We start from the raw sequence: 19,975 nt of genomic DNA, 5'->3' as shown, positions 1-19,975 counted from the left end.
GTAATCAAAACAGCATGGTACTGGCATACAAACAGACACATGGACCAATATAATAGACTAGAAAGAATTCTTGCATTTATGGTCAAGTGATTTTCAACAAAGATGCCAAGAACACACAATGTGGAAAGGACTGTCTCTTCAATAAATGGTCTTGGGAAAACGGAAATATCCACATGCAGAAGAATGAAATGGGACCCTTGTCTCAGACCATACACAAAAATCAAGGCAAATTGGACTCCGGATTTAAATATAAGACCTGAAACTGTAAAACTACCAGAAGAAAACATAGGGAGAAACACCATGGCATTGACCTGGGCAATCACTTTTGCGCTATGACCCCAAAAGCATGAGCAACCAAAGAAAAAATAGAGAAATGGGATTACGTCAAACTGAAAGGCTTCTGCACAACAAAGGGAATGATCAACAGAGTGAAGAGGCAACCTACAGAACGGGAGAAAATATTCACAAACTATACATCTGATAAGGAGTTAGCATCCAAAATATATAAAGAACTCAACTCAATAACAAGAAAACAAATCACCTGATTTTAAAATGTGCAAAGGGAGGGCGGAGCAAGGTGGCCGAATAGGAACAGCTCCAGTCTCCAACTCCCAGCGCGAGTGACACAAAAGACCGGTGATTTCTGCATTTTCAACTGAGGTACTGGGTTCATCTCACTGGGGAGTGCCGGACGATCGGTGCTGGTCAGCTGCTGCAGCCCGACCAGCGAGAGCTGAAGCAGGGCGAGGCATCGCCTCACCTGGGAAGCGCAAGGGGGAAGGGAATCCCTTTTCCTAGCCAGGGGAACTGAGAAACACAACACCTGGAAAATCGGGTAACTCCCACCCCAATACTGCGCTTTAAGCAAACAGGCACACCAGGAGATCATATCCCACACCTGGCCGGGAGGGTCCCACGCCCACGGAGCCTCCCTCATTGCTAGCACAGCAGTCTGCGATATCGCGGCAAGGCAGCAGCGAGGCTGGGGGAGGGGCGCCCGCCATTGCTGAGGCTTAAGTAGGTAAACAAAGCTGCTGGGAAGCTCCAACTGGGTGGAGCTCACAGCAGCTCAAGGAAACCTGCCTGTCTCTGTAGACTCCACCTTGGGGACAGGGCACAGTAAACAATAACAAAAACAGCAGAAACCTCTGCAGACCCAAACGACTCTGTCTGACAGCTTTGAAGAGAGCAGTGGATCTCCCAACACGGAGGTTGAGATCTGAGAAGGGACAGACTCCCTGCTCAAGTGGGTCCCTGACCCCTGAGTAGCCTAACTGGGAGACATCCCCCACTAGGGGCAGTCTGACACCCCACACCTCACAGGGTGGAGTACACCCCTGAGAGGAAGCTTCCAAAGCAAGAATCAGACAGGTACACTCGCTGTTCAGCAATATTCTATCTTCTGCAGCCTCTGCTGCTGATACCCAGGCAAACAGGGTCTGGAGTGGACCTCAAGCAATCTCCAACAGACCTACAGCTGAGGGTCCTGACTGTTAGAAGGAAAACTATCAAACAGGAAGGACACCTACACCAAAACCCCATCAGTACATCACCATCATCAAAGACCAGAGGCAGATAAAACCACAAAGATGGGGAAAAAGCAGGGCAGAAAAGCTGGAAATTCAAAAAATAAGAGCACATCTCCCCCGGCAAAGGAGCGCAGCTCATCGCCAGCAACGGATCAAAGCTGGACGGAGAATGACTTTGACGAGATGAGAGAAGAAGGCTTCAGTCCATCAAACTTCTCAGAGCTAAAGGAGGAATTACGTACCCAGCGCAAAGAAACTAAAAATCTTGAAAAAAAAGTGGAAGAATTGATGGCTAGAGTAATTAATGCAGAGAAGGTCATAAATGAAATGAAAGAGATGAAAACCATGACACGAGAAATACGTGACAAATGCACAAGCTTCAGTAACCGACTCGATCAACTGGAAGAAAGAGTATCAGCGATTGAGGATCAAATGAATGAAATGAAGCGAGAAGAGAAACCTAAAGAAAAAAGAAGAAAAAGAAATAAACAAAGCCTGCAAGAAGTATGGGATTATGTAAAAAGACCAAATCTACGTCTGATTGGGGTGCCTGAAAGTGAGGGGGAAAATGGAACCAAGTTGGAAAACACTCTTCAGGATATCATCCAGGAGAACTTCCCCAACCTAGTAGGGCAGGCCAACATTCAAATCCAGGAAATACAGAGAACGCCACAAAGATACTCCTCGAGAAGAGCAACTCCAAGACACATAATTGCCAGATTCACCAAAGTTGAAATGAAGGAAAAAATCTTAAGGGCAGCCAGAGAGAAAGGTCGGGTTACCCACAAAGGGAAGCCCATCAGACTAACAGCAGATCTCTCGGCAGAAACTCTCCAAGCCAGAAGAGAGTGGGGGCCAATATTCAACATTCTTAAAGAAAAGAATTTTCAACCCAGAATTTCATATCCAGCCAAACTAAGTTTCATAAGTGAAGGAGAAATAAAATCCTTTACAGATAAGCAAATGCTTAGAGATTTTGTCACCACTAGGCCTGCTTTATAAGAGACCCTGAAGGAAGTACTAAACATGGAAAGGAACAACCGGTACCAGCCATTACATGCCAAAATGTAAAGACCATCGAGGCTAGGAAGAAACTGCATCAACTAACGAGCAAAATAACCAGTTAATATCATAATGGCAGGATCAAGTTCACACATAACAATATTAACCTTAAATGTAAATGGACTAAATGCTCCAATTAAAAGACACAGACTGGCAAACTGGATAAAGAGTCAAGACCCATCAGTCTGCTGTATTCAGGAGACCCATCTCACACGCAGAGACATACATAGGCTCAAAATAAAGGGATGGAGGAAGATTTACCAAGCAAATGGAAAACAAAAAAAAGCAGGGGTTGCAATCATAGTCTCTGATAAAACAGACTTTAAACCATCAAAGATCAAAAGAGACAAAGAAGGCCATTACATAATGGTAAAGGGATCAATTCAACAGGAAGAGCTAACTATCCTAAATATATATGCACCCAATACAGGAGCACCCAGATTCATAAAACAAGTCCTTAGAGACTTACAAAGAGACTTAGACTCCCATACAATAATAATGGGAGACTTCAACACTCCACTGTCAACATTAGACAGATCAACGAGACAGAAAGTTAACAAGGATATCCAGGAATTGAACTCATCTCTGCAGCAAGCAGACCTAATAGACATCTATAGAACTCTCCATCCCAAATCAACAGAATATACATTCTTCTCAGCACCACATCGTACTTACTCCAAAACTGACCATGTAATTGGAAGTAAAGCACTCCTCAGCAAATGTACAAGAACAGAAATTATAACAAACTGTCTCTCAGACCACAGTGCAATCAAACTAGAACTCAGGACTAAGAAACTCAATCAAAACCGCTCAACTACATGGAAACTGAACAACCTGCTCCTGAATGACTACTGGGTACATAACGAAATGAAGGCAGAAATAAAGATGTTCTTTGAAACCAATGAGAACAAAGATACAACATACCAGAATCTCTGGGACACATTTAAAGCAGTGTGTAGAGGGAAATTTATAGCACTAAATGCCCACAAGAGAAAGCAGGAAAGACCTAAAATTGACACTCTAACATCGCAATTAAAAGAACTAGAGAAGCAAGAGCAAACACATTCGAAAGCTAGCAGAAGGCAAGAAATAACTAAGATCAGAGCAGAACTGAAGGAGATAGAGACACAAAAAACCCTCCAAAAAATCAACGAATCCAGGAGTTGGTTTTTTGAAAAGATCAACAAAATTGACAGACCACTAGCAAGACTAATAAAGAAGAAAAGAGAGAAGAATCAAATCGACGCAATTAAAAATGATAAAGGGGATATCACCACCGACCCCACAGAAATACAAACTACCATCAGAGAATACTATAAACACCTCTACGCAAATAAACTGGAAAATCTAGAAGAAATGGATAATTTCCTGGACACTTACACTCTTCCAAGACTAAACCAGGAAGAAGTTGAATCCCTGAATAGACCAATAGTAGGCTCTGAAATTGAGGCAATAATTAATAGCCTACCAACAAAAAAAAGTCCAGGACCAGATGGATTCACAGCTGAATTCTACCAGAGGTACAAGGAGGAGTTGGTACCATTCCTTCTGAAACTATTCCAATCAATAGAAAAAGAGGGAATCCTCCCTAACTCATTTTATGAGGCCAACATCATCCTGATACCAAAGCCTGGCAGAGACACAACAAAAAAAGAGAATTTTAGACCATTATTCCTGATGAACATCGATGCAAAAATCCTCAATAAAATACTGGCAAACCGGATTCAGCAACACATCAAAAAGCTTATCCACCATGATCAAGTGGGCTTCATCCCTGGGATGCAAGGCTGGTTCAACATTCGCAAATCAATAAACATAATCCAGCATATAAACAGAACCAAAGACAAGAACCACATGATTATCTCAATAGATGCAGAAAAGGCTTTTGAGAAAATTCAACAGCCCTTCATGCTAAAAACGCTCAATAAATTCGGTATTGATGGAACGTACCTCAAAATAATAAGAGCTATTTATGACAAACCCACAGCCAATATCATACTGAATGGGCAAAAACTGGAAAAATTCCCTTTGAAAACTGGCACAAGACAGGGATGCCCTCTCTCACCACTCCTATTCAACATAGTGTTGGAAGTTCTGGCTAGGGCAATTAGGCAAGAGAAAGAAATCAAGGGTATTCAGTTAGGAAAAGAAGAAGTCAAATTGTCCCTGTTTGCAGATGACATGATTGTATATTTAGAAAACCCCATTGTCTCAGCCCAAAATCTCCTTAAGCTGATAAGCAACTTCAGCAAAGTCTCAGGATACAAAATTCATGTGCAAAAATCACAAGCATTCTTATACACCAGTAACAGACAAACACAGAGCCAAATCATGAATGAACTTCCATTCACAATTGCTTCAAAGAGAATAAAATACCTAGGAATCCAACTTACAAGGGATGTAAAGGACCTCTTCAAGGAGAACTACAAACCACTGCTCAGTGAAATAAAAGAGGACACAAACAAATGGAAGAACATTCCATGCTCATGGATAGGAAGAATCAATATCGTGAAAATGGCCATACTGCCCAAGGTAATTTATAGATTCAATGCCATCCCCATCAAGCTACCAATGAGTTTCTTCACAGAATTGGAAAAAACTGCTTTAAAGTTCATATGGAACCAAAAAAGAGCCCGCATCTCCAAGACAATCCTAAGTCAAAAGAACAAAGCTGGAGGCATCACGCTACCTGACTTCAAACTATACCACAAGGTACAGTAACCAAAACAGCATGGTACTGGTACCAAAACAGAGATATAGACCAATGGAACAGAACAGAGTCCTCAGAAATAATACCACACATCTACAGCCATCTGATCTTTGACAAACCTGACAAAAACAAGAAATGGGGAAAGGATTCCCTATTTAATAAATGGTGCTGGGAAAATTGGCTAGCCATAAGTAGAAAGCTGAAACTGGATCCTTTCCTTACTCCTTATACGAAAATTAATTCAAGATGGATTAGAGACTTAAATGTTAGACCTAATACCATAAAAATCCTAGAGGAAAACCTAGGTAGTACCATTCAGGACATAGGCATGGGCAAAGACTTCATGTCTAAAACACCAAAAGCAACGGCAGCAAAAGCCAAAATTGACAAATGGGATCTCATTAAACTAAAGAGCTTCTGCACAGCAAAAGAAACTACCATGAGAGTGAACAGGCAACCTACAGAATGGGAGAAAATTTTTGCAATCTACTCATCTGACAAAGGGCTAATATCCAGAACCTACAAAGAACTCAAACAAATTTACAAGAAAAAAACAAACAACCCCATCAAAAAGTGGGCAAAGGATATGAACAGACATTTCTCAAAAGAAGACATTTATACAGCCAACAGGCACATGAAAAAATGCTCATCATCACTGGCCATCAGAGAAATGCAAATCAAAACCACAATGAGATACCATCTCACACCAGTTAGAATGGCGATCATTAAAAAGTCAGGAAACAACAGGTGCTGGAGAGGATGTGGAGAAATAGGAACACTTTTACACTGTTGGTGGGATTGTAAACTAGTTCAACCATTATGGAAAACAGTATGGCGATTCCTCAAGGATCTAGAACTAGATGTACCATATGACCCAGCCATCCCATTACTGGGTATATACCCAAAGGATTATAAATTATGCTGCTATAAAGACACATGCACACGTATGTTTATTGCGGCACTATTCACAATAGCAAAGACTTGGAATCAACCCAAATGTCCATCAGTGACAGATTGGATTAAGAAAATGTGGCACATATACACCATGGAATACTATGCAGCCATAAAAAAGGATGAGTTTGTGTCCTTTGTAGGGACATGGATGCAGCTGGAAACCATCATTCTTAGCAAACTATCACAAGAACAGAAAACCAAACACCGCATGTTCTCATTCATAGGTGGGAACTGAACAATGAGATCACTTGGACTCAGGAAGGGGAACATCACACACCGGGGCCTATCATGGGGAGGGGGGAGGGGGGAGGGATTGCATTGGGAGTTATACCTGACGTAAATGACGAGTTGATGGGTGCTGACGAGTTGATGGGTGCAGCACACCAACATGGCACAAGTATACATATGTAACAAACCTGCACGTTATGCACATGTACCCTAGAACTTAAAGTATAATAATAATAAATAAATAAATAATAAAAAATAAAAAAATTTTTAAAAAAATGTGCAAAGGATCTAAATAGATATTTCTCTGCAGAAGACATACAAATGGCCAACAGTTATATGACAATGCTCAACATCGGGGCTGGGCGCGGTGGATCACGCCTGTAATCCCACCACTTTGGGAGGCCGAGACGGGCGGATCGCGAGGTCAGGAAGTTGAGGCCATCCTGGCTAACATGGTGAAAGCCCTTCTCTACTAAAAATACAAAAAAAATTAGCCAGGCGCGGTGGCAGGAGCCTGTAGTCCCAGCTACATGGGAGGCTGAGGCAGGAGAATGGCGTGAACCTGGGAGACGGAGCCTGCAGTGAGTGGAAATCACGCCACTGCACTCCAGCTTCGGTGACAGAGTGAGACTCCGTCTCAAAAAAAAAAAAAAAAGAAATGCTCAACATCACTTATCATCAGGGAAATGTCACAATGAGCTATGACTTCACACCTGGGAAAATGGCTATTATCAGAAAGATAAAAGAGAACAAGTGTTGGCGAGGATGTGAAGAAAAGAGAACCCTTATACACTGTTGGTGGCAATGGAAATTAGTACAGCCACCGTGCAAAACAGTATGGAGACTTTTCAAAACACTAAAAATAGAAGTATCCAGCAATCCCACTACTGGGCATTTATCCAAAAGAAAGGAAATCGGTATATCAAAGAGATACCTACACCCCCATACTTATTGCAGCACTCATCACAATAGCCAAGATATGGAATCAACCTAAGTGTCCATCAGTGGATGAATGGATAAAGAAAATGTGGCATGTATACACAGGGAATATGATTCAGCCACAAAAAGAATGAAATCCTTTCATTTGCAGCAACCTGGATGGAACTGGAGGTCATTATGTTACGTGAAATAAGCCAGACACAGATAGACAAATACCTTATGTTCTCACTCATATGTGGGAGGTAAAAATGTTGGTCTCACAGAGGCAGAGAAGAGAGTGATAGATATGAGAAGCTGGGAAATGTGTGTGGATTGGGGGAAGGGGCGTTGGGAAGAAGAGAAGTTGGTTAATAGGTATAAACATACAGTTAAAAAGGAATAAGTTCTAGGCTGGGCATGGTGGCTAACACCTGTAATCCCAACAGTTCAACAGTTTGGGATGCCGAGACTGGCAGATCGCATGAGCTCAGGAGTTCCAGACCAGCCTGGACAGTATAGCGAAACCCTGTCTTTAGGAAAAAAAAAAAAAAAATTAGCCCTGCATGGTGTCATGTGCCTGGCAACCTCCCAGCTACTCTGGAGGCTGAGGTGGGAGGATCACTTAAGCCCAGGAGGCTGAGGCTGCAGTGAGCTGTGATCACGCCACTGCACTCCAGTCTGGGGCCTGTCTCAAAAAAAAAAAAAAAAAAAAGGAATAATCTCTAATGTTCAACAGCAGAGTCGGATGACTACAGTTAACAGCAATGTATTGTATATTTCAAAATAGCCAGAAGAGAGGACTGGAAATATCTCCAATACTAGGAATGAAAAATATTCCAGGTGATGGTTACCCCACATATCCTGACTTGATCTTTACACATCCTATGCACGTGACACAATATCACATGCACAGCATAAATATGTGCAGATATTATGTATCCATTAAAGTTAAAATTAAAAAGATTATCCATAGCACTGTCATTTGATTTAGTAATCCCACTACTAGATATACGGCCAAAGAAAATGAAATGAGTATGTCAAAAATATCTGCACTCGCATATTCACTGCAGCACTGTTCACAAGAGCCAAGACGTGAAGTCAGCCTAAGAGCCCATCAGATGGTTGAATGGATAAAGCACATGTGTATATGTACACACAGTAGAATGGTATTGAGCGTTTTTTTTTTTTTAAAAAGGATATCCTGTCATTTGTGACAACATGAGTGAATCTGGAATACATGATGTCGAGTGAAATAAGCCAGGCACAGCAAGACAAATACTGCATAATCTCACTGGGATGCGGAATCTTAAAAAATCAAACTTTTTAGAAACAGAGAATAGAATGGTGGTTACCAGGGTCAGGGGCTGGGAGGGATTGGGGAGATATTGGTCAAAGGATACAAAACTTCATTTAGACAAGAAGTCTAAGTTCAAGAGATCTATTGTAAACATGGTGACTATAGTTAATAATAATGATTACTTGAAAAATTGTTAAGAGGGTAGATTTTAAGTGTTCTCAGCACAAAAGATGAAAGGTATGTGAGTTCATCCATATTGTAGTTAGCCTAATTTAGCCATTGCACAACGTATAACTATTTCAAAACATCATGTTTTACACTATAAATGTATACGATTGTGTCATTAAAAATAAACAGAGGCCGGGCGCGGTGGCTCAAGCCTGTAATCCCAGCACTTTGGGAGACCGAGATGGGTGGATCACGAGGTCAGGAGATCGAGATCATCCTGTCTAACACGGTGAAACCCCGTCTCTACTAAAAAATACAAAACACTAGCTGGGCGAGGTGGCGGGTGCCTATAGTCCCAGCTACTCGGGAGGCTGAGGCAGGAGAATGGCGTGAACCTGGGAGGCGGAGCTTGCAGTGAGCTGAGATCCGGCCACTGCACTCCAGCCTGGGCGACAGAGCGAGACTCCGTCTCAAAAAAAATAAAAAATAAAAAAATAAAAATAAAAATAAACAGAAATAAAATACAAAGAAATGAAATAAATTCCATTTGTCCAATAAAACTGATGTGATCCTGGTGAAGATGTGCAGAAACTGGAACCTTTGTGCACTGTTGGTGGGAATGTAAAATGGCACAGCTGCTGTGGAAAACCGTGTGGCGGTTACTCAGAAAACTAAAAATGGAGTTACCCGGACCTTATGCTATGAAATGAGACAGTCACAAAAGGACAAATACTACATGATTCCACCTATATACGGGATCTAAAATATTCAAACTCAGAAACGGAAGGTAGAGTGGTGGTTTCCAGGGGCTCGGGGGCAGGGGAAAATGAGGAGTTGTTTACCGGGTATACATTTCAGTTTTGCACTTGAAGACATGCTGGAGATTGGCTGCACAGCAATGCGAATATACTTAACACTACTGAGCTGAAAACTGAAAAACGCTTAAGATGGTAAATTTTGTTTTCCGTGTATTTTAACATAACTCAATAGAAAAGTGGTGTAATTTCTGTCTCTGGAGTGGGTGTGGGGGGGTGCACGACAACATATTCAAGCTTATGTACAAGGCGTTTGAGGTCGGGGCATGGAAACATACTGAGGCATTGTATGTATGTTATTTGTGCATAAGAATGAAACTCCTTGACCCTGAAAACAGGACGGGCAGTGGAGTGTGTGGTGTGATAAGGAAGGCTGAAAACAGCCTCCCGAGAATGCGGTTTGAGTGCTTTTACAAGGCCACAGGTGTCTCACGACCAGACCTCAAAAAAGCCATCTAGTGGATGTTTGTGGTTTAACAAACCCTTTCAATAAATACTTGGCGGACAGATGCTGGGCGGACTCTCTGAGAAGAGCTGCCCCTGGCCCCGCTCAGCTGGAATTGTCTGAGAACTCATTCTTGGCGTTCACTGCAAGCTATAAGCTCTGCAGTGGGCCCTGAAAAAAAAATATCGATACTACGGTGACTCCCATATGTATTTCTTCAGCCCAGATCCAGACCTTTGTCTGCTCAACTTCTCCACGTGGATACCTAATAGACATCTCAAATTTAAATATCCAAAACCAAACTCCTGACATTAAACACAAGAAGCAAGAAATATGAACATATTTTCTGATTCCACTAATACAAAAGTACGTAACAGTCAAGATCAAATCATATTATTATTTCTTGAATTTAACTTTTAAGTTCAGGGGTACATGTACAGGTTTGTCACATAGGTAAACTTGTGTCGTGTGGGTTCTTGTAGAAATTATTTCATCACCCAGTGATTAAGCCTAGTACCCGTTCGTTATTTTTCCTGCTCCTCTCCATCTTCCCACCCTCCACCGTCCGATAGGCCCCAGTGCGTGCCGTTCCCCTCTTTGTGTCCCTGTGTTCTCATCATTTAGCTCCCACTTATAAGTGGGAATATGCAGTTTTTGGTTTTCTGTTCCTGCATTAGTCTGCTGAGGATAATGACCTCCAGATCCAACCATGTTCCTGCAAAGGACCTTATCTCATTCTTTTTTATGGCTGCATAGTATCCCATGGTGTATATGTACCACATTTCCTTTATCCAGTCTACCATTGCTGGGCATTTAGACTGATTCCATGTCTTTGCTCTTGTGAATAGTGCTGCAATGAATATACACATGCACATGTCTTGATAATAGAATGATTTATTATATTCCTTTCGGTATATGCTCAGTGATGAGATTGCTGCACCGAATGGTATTTCTGTCTGTAGGTCTTTGAGGAATCACCACACTGTCTTCCACAATGGTTAAACTAATTTACACTCTCACCAACAGTGTATAAGTGTTCCTTTTTCTCTGCAACCTCGCCAGTATCTATCATTATTTTACTTTGAAATAATAACCATTCTGACTGGTGTGAGATGGTATCCGGTTGTGGTTTTGATTTGCATTTCTCTAATGGTCAGTGACGTTGAGTGTTCCTTCACAAGATTGTTGGCTGCATGTATGTCTTCTTTTGAAAAGTGACTGTTCATGTCCTTTGCCCACTTTCTTTTTTTTTTTTTTTTTTTTTGAGATGGAGTCTCACTCTGTTGCCCAGGCTGGAGTGCAGTGGTGCGATCTCCACTCACTGCAAGCTCTGCCTCCCGGGTTCACACCATTCTCCTGCCTCAGCCTCCTGAGTAGCTGGAACTACAGGTGCCCACCACCACACCTGGCTAATTTTTTTGTATGGTTTTAGTAGAGATGGGGTTTCACTGTGTTAGCCAGGATGGTCTCGATCTCCTGATCTCGTGATCCACCCGTCTCGGCCTCCCAAAGTGTTGGGATTACAGGCGTGAGCCACTGCACCTGGACTGCCCACTTTTTAATGGGGTTGTTTGGTTTTGTTCTTGCACACTTGTTTAAGTTCCTTATGGATGCTGGATATTAGACCTTTGTCAGATCCATAGTCTGCTAACGTTTTCTCTTATTCTGTAGGTTGTCTGTTCACTCTGTTGATAGTTTCCTTCAATGTGCAGAGCTCTTCAGTTTAATTAGATCCCATTAGTCAATTTTTGCTTTTGTTGTAATTGCTCTTGGTGTCTTCATCATGAAATCTTTGCCCATTCCTATGTCCAGAAAATGATTGCCTAGGTTGCCTTGCAGGGTTTTTATAGTTTTGGGTTTTACATTTAAGTCTTTAATCCATGTTGAGTTAATTTTTGTATATAGTGTGATATAGTTTGGCTGTATCCCTACCCAAATCTCATCTTGAATTGTAGCTCCCATAATCCCCACATGTTGTGGGAGGGATCTGGTGGGAGGTAATTGAATCATAGGGGCGGATCTTTCCTGTGCTGTTCTTGTGATAGCAAATAAGTCTCCTGAGATCTCATGGTTTTATAAAGGGCAGTTCCCCTGCACATGCTGTCTTCCCTGCCGCCATGTAAGACACAGCTTTGCTCCTCCTTCGCCTTCTGCTGTGATTGTGAGGCCTCCTAAGGCATGTGGAACTGTGAGTCCATTGAACTTCTTTTCTTTATAAATTACCCAGTCTCAGGTATGTCTTTATTAGCAGCAAGAGAACTGACTAGTACCTGGTGTAAGAAAGGGGTCCAGTTGCAATCTTCCGTGTATGGCTAGCCAGTTATCCCAGCACCATTTCCTGAATAGGGAATCCTTTCCCCATTCCTTGCTTTCATTAGGTTTGTCAAAGACCAGATAGTTGTAGGTGTGGGGCCTCATTTCTGGATCCTCTGTTGTTTTCCATTGGTCTCCATGTCTGTTTTTGTACCAGTACCATGCTGTTTTGGTTACTGCGGGCCTGCGGTGTAGTTTGAAGTCGCATACCGTGATGCCTCCATCTTTGTTCTTTTACGCTTAGGATTGCCTTGGCCACTCAGGCTCTTTTTCAGTTCCATATGAATTTTAAAATAGGTTTTCTTGTACTGTGAAGAATTCCAAAGGTAACCTAACAGGAATCGAATTGAATCTGCAAATTGCTTTGGGCAGTATGGCCACTTTAATGATATTGATTCTTCCTATTCATGAGCAGAAATGTTTTTAAATTTGTTTGTGACATCTCTGATTTCCTTGAGCACTGTTTTGTAGTTCTTCTTGTAGAGATCTTTCACCTCCCTGGTGCGGCGTATTCCTGGGTATCTTGTGTGTGTGTAGCAATTATGAATGGGACTGTGTTCCTGATCTGGCTCTCTGCTTGACTGTTGTTGGCGTATAGGAATGTTAGCAATTTTTCACATTGATTTGGTATCCTGAGACTTTGCTGAAGTTGTTTATCAGCTTGAGGAGCTTTGGGGCTGAGACCGTGTGGTTTTCTATATTTAGGAACATGTCCTCTGCAGGCAAACTGTACTATTAAAAGAATGTAATGTAGGACATAGGACAGAAAAACATAGAGAAAACAGAGGAAAGGATGATCACAAAAGTAAATGTGTTGGTTTCCTCTTGAAGGAGGAATGAGGCTGAGATGAGGCAGAGACACCCCAGGAGCTTTGGGGAATGCTGGCGGTGTTCTCCTCTGTGACATGGGGGTGTTTCCGTAGGGGTGCCTTTGATGATCACTTATTAAACAATACACACATATTGTGAAGTTCTCTCTATGTATGTTACATTTCAAAATAAAGAGGGGCAAAATTGCATAACAAATAACACAGATTGGTAGTTAAACACTTCTCACAACCCACTGACCTGGAAATGACTGATTAGTTTTCTGTACGTGTAGTTTTCCACTTTTAAGGATGTTCTACAAATGGAATCATACATTATACAGCATTTCGTATTTGGTGTCTTCAGCACAATGAAATACATATAAGACCTGCAGAACTACAGTGTACTGTTTCTAGATCTCAGTACTCAATACGTGCTTTCATCACTTCACAACAGTTCATTCGCAGTAGATTGGTTTTCTAAACTTGTATATATGTATAGTATGCTTTATAAATATCATATGATATTTAACTTCATGTAATTAGTTATATCTTGGTAACGGACTTTTCTTAAAAATGGATAGTATCCCTAAGAATACCCCATACATTTCCACTGCAAAAAAAAAAAAAAAAAAAGGGAATTCCATCATATGAATATACCACAGTTAACTGACAAAAACTACGAAGGTGAAAATTTGCATTGTTTTCCCTTACTGTTGTTGCCTTAATTTCTTTATCAGGTCCTAGGTCCTCCACCCCTGAGAATAAGTGGATGGGGAAGTGACAAATCTCCCGTGAGAAAAACGTAGCAAGTGCATGGGGTTCCAGCACAAAATCACAAATTCTGAATGAAAACTTACCACCCAAATATAAAATATTTACCAAAACATCAAAATTAATATCACAATTATGTAAGCATCATTCCTATAATGTTCGGTGAAGTCTATGAGAAATTGAAATCAAGCTATCACTATCAATAAACTGAAACTAGTACTCGCAAGGCGATCTGCTATAAATAGGGAAAATAAAATGTTGGTTATCCTTCTGGTTATAAAATACTTACCTGTTTAATGCAAGGTTACTTCCGTTAGCACTGGTTTTGCTTGGCTTATGGTGGTAAGCACCACACAGAAAGAAAACATCACAATCGATGTGCACAGTTTAATACATGATTATCAAGTGCACCTGTACGGAAACGTTCCCCTAGGTCCCAGAGGAGAACACCGCCAGCGTCTCCCAAAGCCTCCTGGGGTGGCCCTGCCTGAGCTCAGCCCCACTCCTACCGCAAGGGGTAACCAACATCCTGACTTTTCTGATTGTCCTTTCCTTGTTCTTCTCTATGGTTTTATACCCTAAGTACGCATTCTTCAACAAGGTAGGTTAGTGTTGCCTGTCATTTGAAGTTATAGGAATGGAATCCTTAAACGTGCCCATGTTGTCCCTTGCTTCCTTCACTCGATATTATCTTCGTAAGATTCGCACCTATTATTCCATGGAAGAGTACTCTGTACTTTTCCATTGCTGAAATACTATTCCGTTGTATTAACATACCGTGATATATTCATTCCGTCCCATGAAAGTTGCGATTTTCACGGTTTCCCGTGTTTGGAACTGGATGATCACAAAAATACTACTCCTAAACCCTTGTCGGCACAAGTAAAGGAGTCCTGAGAGGGACGTGTAGGCTGCTAAAAGCATATGTTTAAAAGAGGATCACAGACAATTAATGAGAAAATGTTCAAAAAAGAAGCCCAACATAAGACCAAGGAAAGTAGAAGGAAGTCATCAAGGTAAAAGCAAAAATCAGTGAAAGCGGAAAGAAGCGTAAGAATCACAAAACCAGAAGTTGGGTGTTTGGAAGAGGAATGAAATTGGTACAACTCTTGTGAGACTAGTCAAGAAAACAAGGGAGAAGGGCACCGCTATCACGAAAGAAAAGGGAGAGATAACCACAGACGATGTTACGTCTGTTCTCATGTTGCTGTATCGCAATACCCAAGACCCAGTCATTTACAAAGACAAGAGCTCATGGTTCTGCAGGCTGTATGGGGAGCATAGAGGCTTCTGCTTCTGGGAGGACTCAAGAAACTTGCAATCATGGCGGAAGACAAAACAGGAGCAGGTACATGTTACATGATAAGAGCAGGAGCAAGAGAGAGAGAACAGGGGGAGGTGTCAACACTTTTAAATGAGCAGACTTACGACAACTCACTCACGACCACGAGGACAGTACCAAGTGGATGCTGCTAAACCACTCCGGAGAAATCTAGCCCCGTGATCCAGTCACCTCCCACCAGGTCCCACCTCCAACATTAGAAGTTACAGGTTGACACGAAACTTGGTGGGGACACGGTTCCAAGCCATATCATATGCAGACATCCAAAATATAGAAAAAGGATATTGTGGGGGAACTGGATATTCACACAGAGTGCCCATGCAGTAACAGCACATGGCTAATTCAATACAAAGAGAAGATGGCACTTTCACAGTGGAGTAATCTGGAACAGCGCCCTGACCACATGGTCAAGATGAACATCACCAGTCATGAGACAAACCGACATGGAAAATCTGCTGATGTTATGCCCTGAGAAGGACAGCACGTCTGCTATGCAGTAGTCCTGCCAAAAATGTTAAACCTACCTGAGTCTAATTACAAGGAAGCCATTTGACAAACCTACGTTCAAGGGCTTCCTGACAACGACTGCACTGGTTTAAAGCACACTTTAAAGCAGGTGGATCACGAGGCCAGGAGATTGAGACCATCCTGGTTAACACAGTGAAACCCCGTCTCTATTAAAAAATACAAAAAATTAGCTGGGTGTGGTGGTGGGCGCCTGTTGTCCCCAGCTACTTGGGAGGTTGAGGCAGGAGAATAGTGTGAACCCAGGAGGCAGAGCTTGCAGTGGGCTGAAATCGCACCACTGTGCTCCAGCCTGGGCAACAGAGTGAGACTCCATGTCAAAAAAAAAAAAAAAAAAAAAAGTACTCCTTAAAGGACACTGAAGAGACCTGGTGGGCCGAGAACCATGGCTCACGCTCGTAATCGCATCACTTTGGGAGACCTAGGCGAGTGGATGGGGCTTGCCTGTAGTCCAAGCTACTCAGGAGGCTGAGGTGGGAGGATGCCTTGAGCCTGGAGGCCAAGGTTGCAGTAAACCGGGTTTCCGACACTACATGCCAGCATGGGCGACAGAGGGAGACCCTGTCTCAAAAGAGACTTCACAACTAAATGCAAAGCATGGTGTTTGGTTGGAAAGAGAATTTTGTTAGAAAGCAGCTATGAGGGATACTATGGGACCATGGGGAAAATCGAAAATGTTTCATGTGATCATACAGTAAAAAACTGTGTGGTCTCAATGTTACATTTCCTGAGTGTCATGATGTCATTAAGGTTTTGTGGGAGACCATGCTTTCTCGTAGGCGATACATGCTGCAGTATTTATGGATGATGGATCTAAATGATTCAAATGGATCTCAAATGATTCCACAAAACAATTTCAAAAAAAAGTACACGCATGTGGCCGGCGCGGTGGCTCAAGCCTGTAATCCCAGCACTTTGGGAGGCCGAGACGGGCGGATCACGAGGTCAGGAGATCGAGACCATCCTGGCTAACATGGTGAAACCCCGTCTCTACTAAAAAATACAAAAAACTAGCCGGGCGAGGTGGCAGGCGCCTGTAGTCCCAGCTACTCGGGAGGCTGAGGCAGGAGAATGGCGTGAACCCGGGAGGCGGAGCTTGCGGTGAGCTGAGATCTGGCCACTGCACTCCAGCCTGGGCGACAGAGCGAGACTCCGTCTCAAAAAAAAAAAAAAAAAAAAAAAAAAAAAAAAAAAAAACAAGCATGCACACAGGCTCAGAGAAAGATGGGGGCACGGGATGGAGGGAGGGATGAAGCAAATGTGAGAAAGTGGTAACAACTGGAGGGTGCAGTTGAAGAATATACGTAGGGGTGCTCCTTGTGCTTTCCCTGCAACTCTCCTGTGGTTCCAAAATAAAAACCAATGCAATCTGGGATGAAGGGGGTATTATGGACCATTTTATTCCAGTCAGTTTGAAAACAATGCAAAAGGTAACCAATCGGTAGGAAACCAAACCCACCAAAACGAACGCAAGAAGGCACGGCCAACGTAAACTGTTCCAGAATCATTACAGAAAGATATCAGTAGTTAAAGGCTTTCCACGAATAAACTCCAGGATTCCCCACCACATTCTGACAAACATCCTAGGAACATATATCTTCCATTTGACACAAACTTGTTCAGAAAATTGAAAGGGAGGGGCAGGGCGTGGTGGCTCACGCCTGTAATCCCAGCACTTTGGGAGGCCGAGGTGGGTGGATCATGAGATCAGGAGATCGAGACCGTCCTGGCTAACACGGTGAAATCCCGTCTCTACTAAAAATGCACACACACACACACACACACACACACACACACACACACACACAAATTAGCCGGATGTGGTGGCAGGCGCCTGTAGTCATAGCTACTTGGGAGGCTGAGGCAGGAGAATGGCGTGAACCTGGGAGACGGAGCTTGCAGTGAGCCAAGATCGTGCCACTGCAGCATTCCAGCCTGGGCGACAGAGCAAAACTCCATCTCAAAAAAAAAAAAAAAAAAAAAAAAAAAAGAAAGAAAAAAAGAAAAGGAAATTGAAAGGGAGGAACAATCCTCCACTCACTGTATGAGCTTGGCATAACCTCGATACCAAATCCTGCAAGGACACCTAGAGAAATATTGCAGATCAATCACAGGCTCATGACATAGAAGTAAAAATCAGAACCAGAATCTTAGCACACGGAAGCCTACAGGATATGAAAAGGAAAATACCTAATGTGGCATGAGTAATATCGGCTTCATCCCAGAAATACTAACTTAATTTCCCTTCAGAAAATACAGTGGTACAATTCTCCACATTAACAGATTCCGGGAGAGAAACACGCTCCTCGTAGTCACAAAAGGTATTATCCATTCAAGATGTCATTATCCATTCGAGATGTATTGCTGACATTATGTTTTTCCTAAAAAGTTAGGACTATTGGGCTATAACTTACTCAGAGGTCTATGAGATTTTGTAAATGCATACAGCAATGGAAACACCAGCACATTATATATAGATACAGAGCATCGCCATCCCCCCCAGGTTCCCTCACGCCCTCTGGTAGTGAACTCCGGGTCTTAACCCTCAGATCCTGGCAACCACCAATCTGTTTTCTGTTCCCAGATTTTTGCCTTTTCCAGAATGTCATATAAATGGAATCACACAGTACGTAGCATGCGTATTTGGCTTCCTTCAGAGAAAGACACTCAGACCGCAATTCTCTAAAGGTGCAATGTACAGTTTCATGACCTGGATAGTAGTTACCTGGCTTGATCACCTTATACCTGTCAAATGGCTGGCTTCTGAGTTATCCTCATGTGTGTGTGTGTGTGCGTGCGTGCGTGTATGTGTGAGAGAGAGAGTGTGTATGTGTGTGTGTCTGTGTATTATGTTTCAAACATACATATAATTTTGCATTTAACTGCTTCTAACTTTTATATGTCGGTGAGGGTTATTAAATGGCAATTATTAATACTTAAAGGAAAGTGAATGATTATTGGAAAAGTCAGCAGAGTGATTTCCTCTGGCGTGTGCAAAGGGGGAGGTAGTGATCGGGATGGGGCAAACAGGAGGGTTCCAAAACCCTGCCAACGTTCCGTTCCTTGCTCTGCATGGTAGTGACCTGGACTTCAACATTACACAACCACACGGGTGCCGTTCACGCTGGATCACGAGAACGGGGCATCCTGGGATCCCACAGATAGAGTTTGCACGGCCACCCTGGCGGCCACAGCTTACGCGGCTGTACCTGGCAAACACTGTTGGCCTCATCCTTTGAGGAAAAGGATAATGAGAAAATGTGTGGGGAAAAGGAGGAGTTCTTGGCCTGGAGGCTGAGGACAGATGTGCGTGAAGTTGTCCGAGTTCACCCAGGAGTGTGTTCCAGGCGGGCTAAAGTTCATGGCTGTTACTCACCATGACCACCATGATCCTATGATTGCCATCTCACATCCCCGTGTGCGGTGCCCTGGGCCTCCGCCACACCCTGGAAGGCCACCCTTGGGGACTGTGGCTGGCGGGCGTGCTAGGAGACTTGCACACCTTCGGCCCTAGCTGGAGTCTGAGGAGGAGACGCTCTTTTCTGCCAACAGAGTAAGAGGTCTCATATGGAAATGTACCTGTGGCAGCTCTGGCACCGGGTGTAGGTGGGATTCTGCTCAGGGCTCCGCCACTGTGGCTGCATGGAGAGCAGGCACGCAGCTCACCAGACCTCCAGAGCCCGTCTGAGCTGAGTGGCAGGACAGTGCAGGAGGAGGTCTAAGGCTCTCCAGGCCGGACCCCACATTCCTCTTGGTGGGAGAGATTGAAGGAAAAGGCAAAGCGGGACACTGAATGAGGGGAAGTGCTGGACCTCCTCCTCTCCACTGGGGCCCAGGTGGATTCCTCTAATCCGAGGAGCCTCGGATTCTGCACTTATTTCCCCTAGAACGGGAAGGCTCCGTCTGACCATGGCCTGGGGTGTAGACGTTACAGCTCCATTATTGTGCGGGAAGTGGTCTGACTATGGAACCGAGGTGGTGTGCTGAGAGGCGGGACTGGCAAATCCAGCCACCGGGGGATGGGTTCACGCCTTCCACGACTCCGTCCACGGGCTTCTCCCCTTCCACACCCTGTCGACCATGGCCCAT

The 19,975-nt window shown here is 43.2% G+C and overlaps 1 pseudogene; it reads right to left on the bottom strand.

The window, feature by feature from the left end:
• LOC114674803 (uncharacterized protein CXorf49-like) overlaps positions 1-19,975 on the bottom strand; it is a 45,444-nt pseudogene extending 25,469 nt beyond the window's left edge.

This window comes from Macaca mulatta, chromosome X (assembly GCF_049350105.2).
Source record: "Macaca mulatta isolate MMU2019108-1 chromosome X, T2T-MMU8v2.0, whole genome shotgun sequence".
In the NCBI taxonomy this organism is placed as follows: domain Eukaryota; kingdom Metazoa; phylum Chordata; class Mammalia; order Primates; family Cercopithecidae; genus Macaca; species Macaca mulatta.
This window is presented reverse-complemented; position numbering and strand designations above follow the sequence as displayed.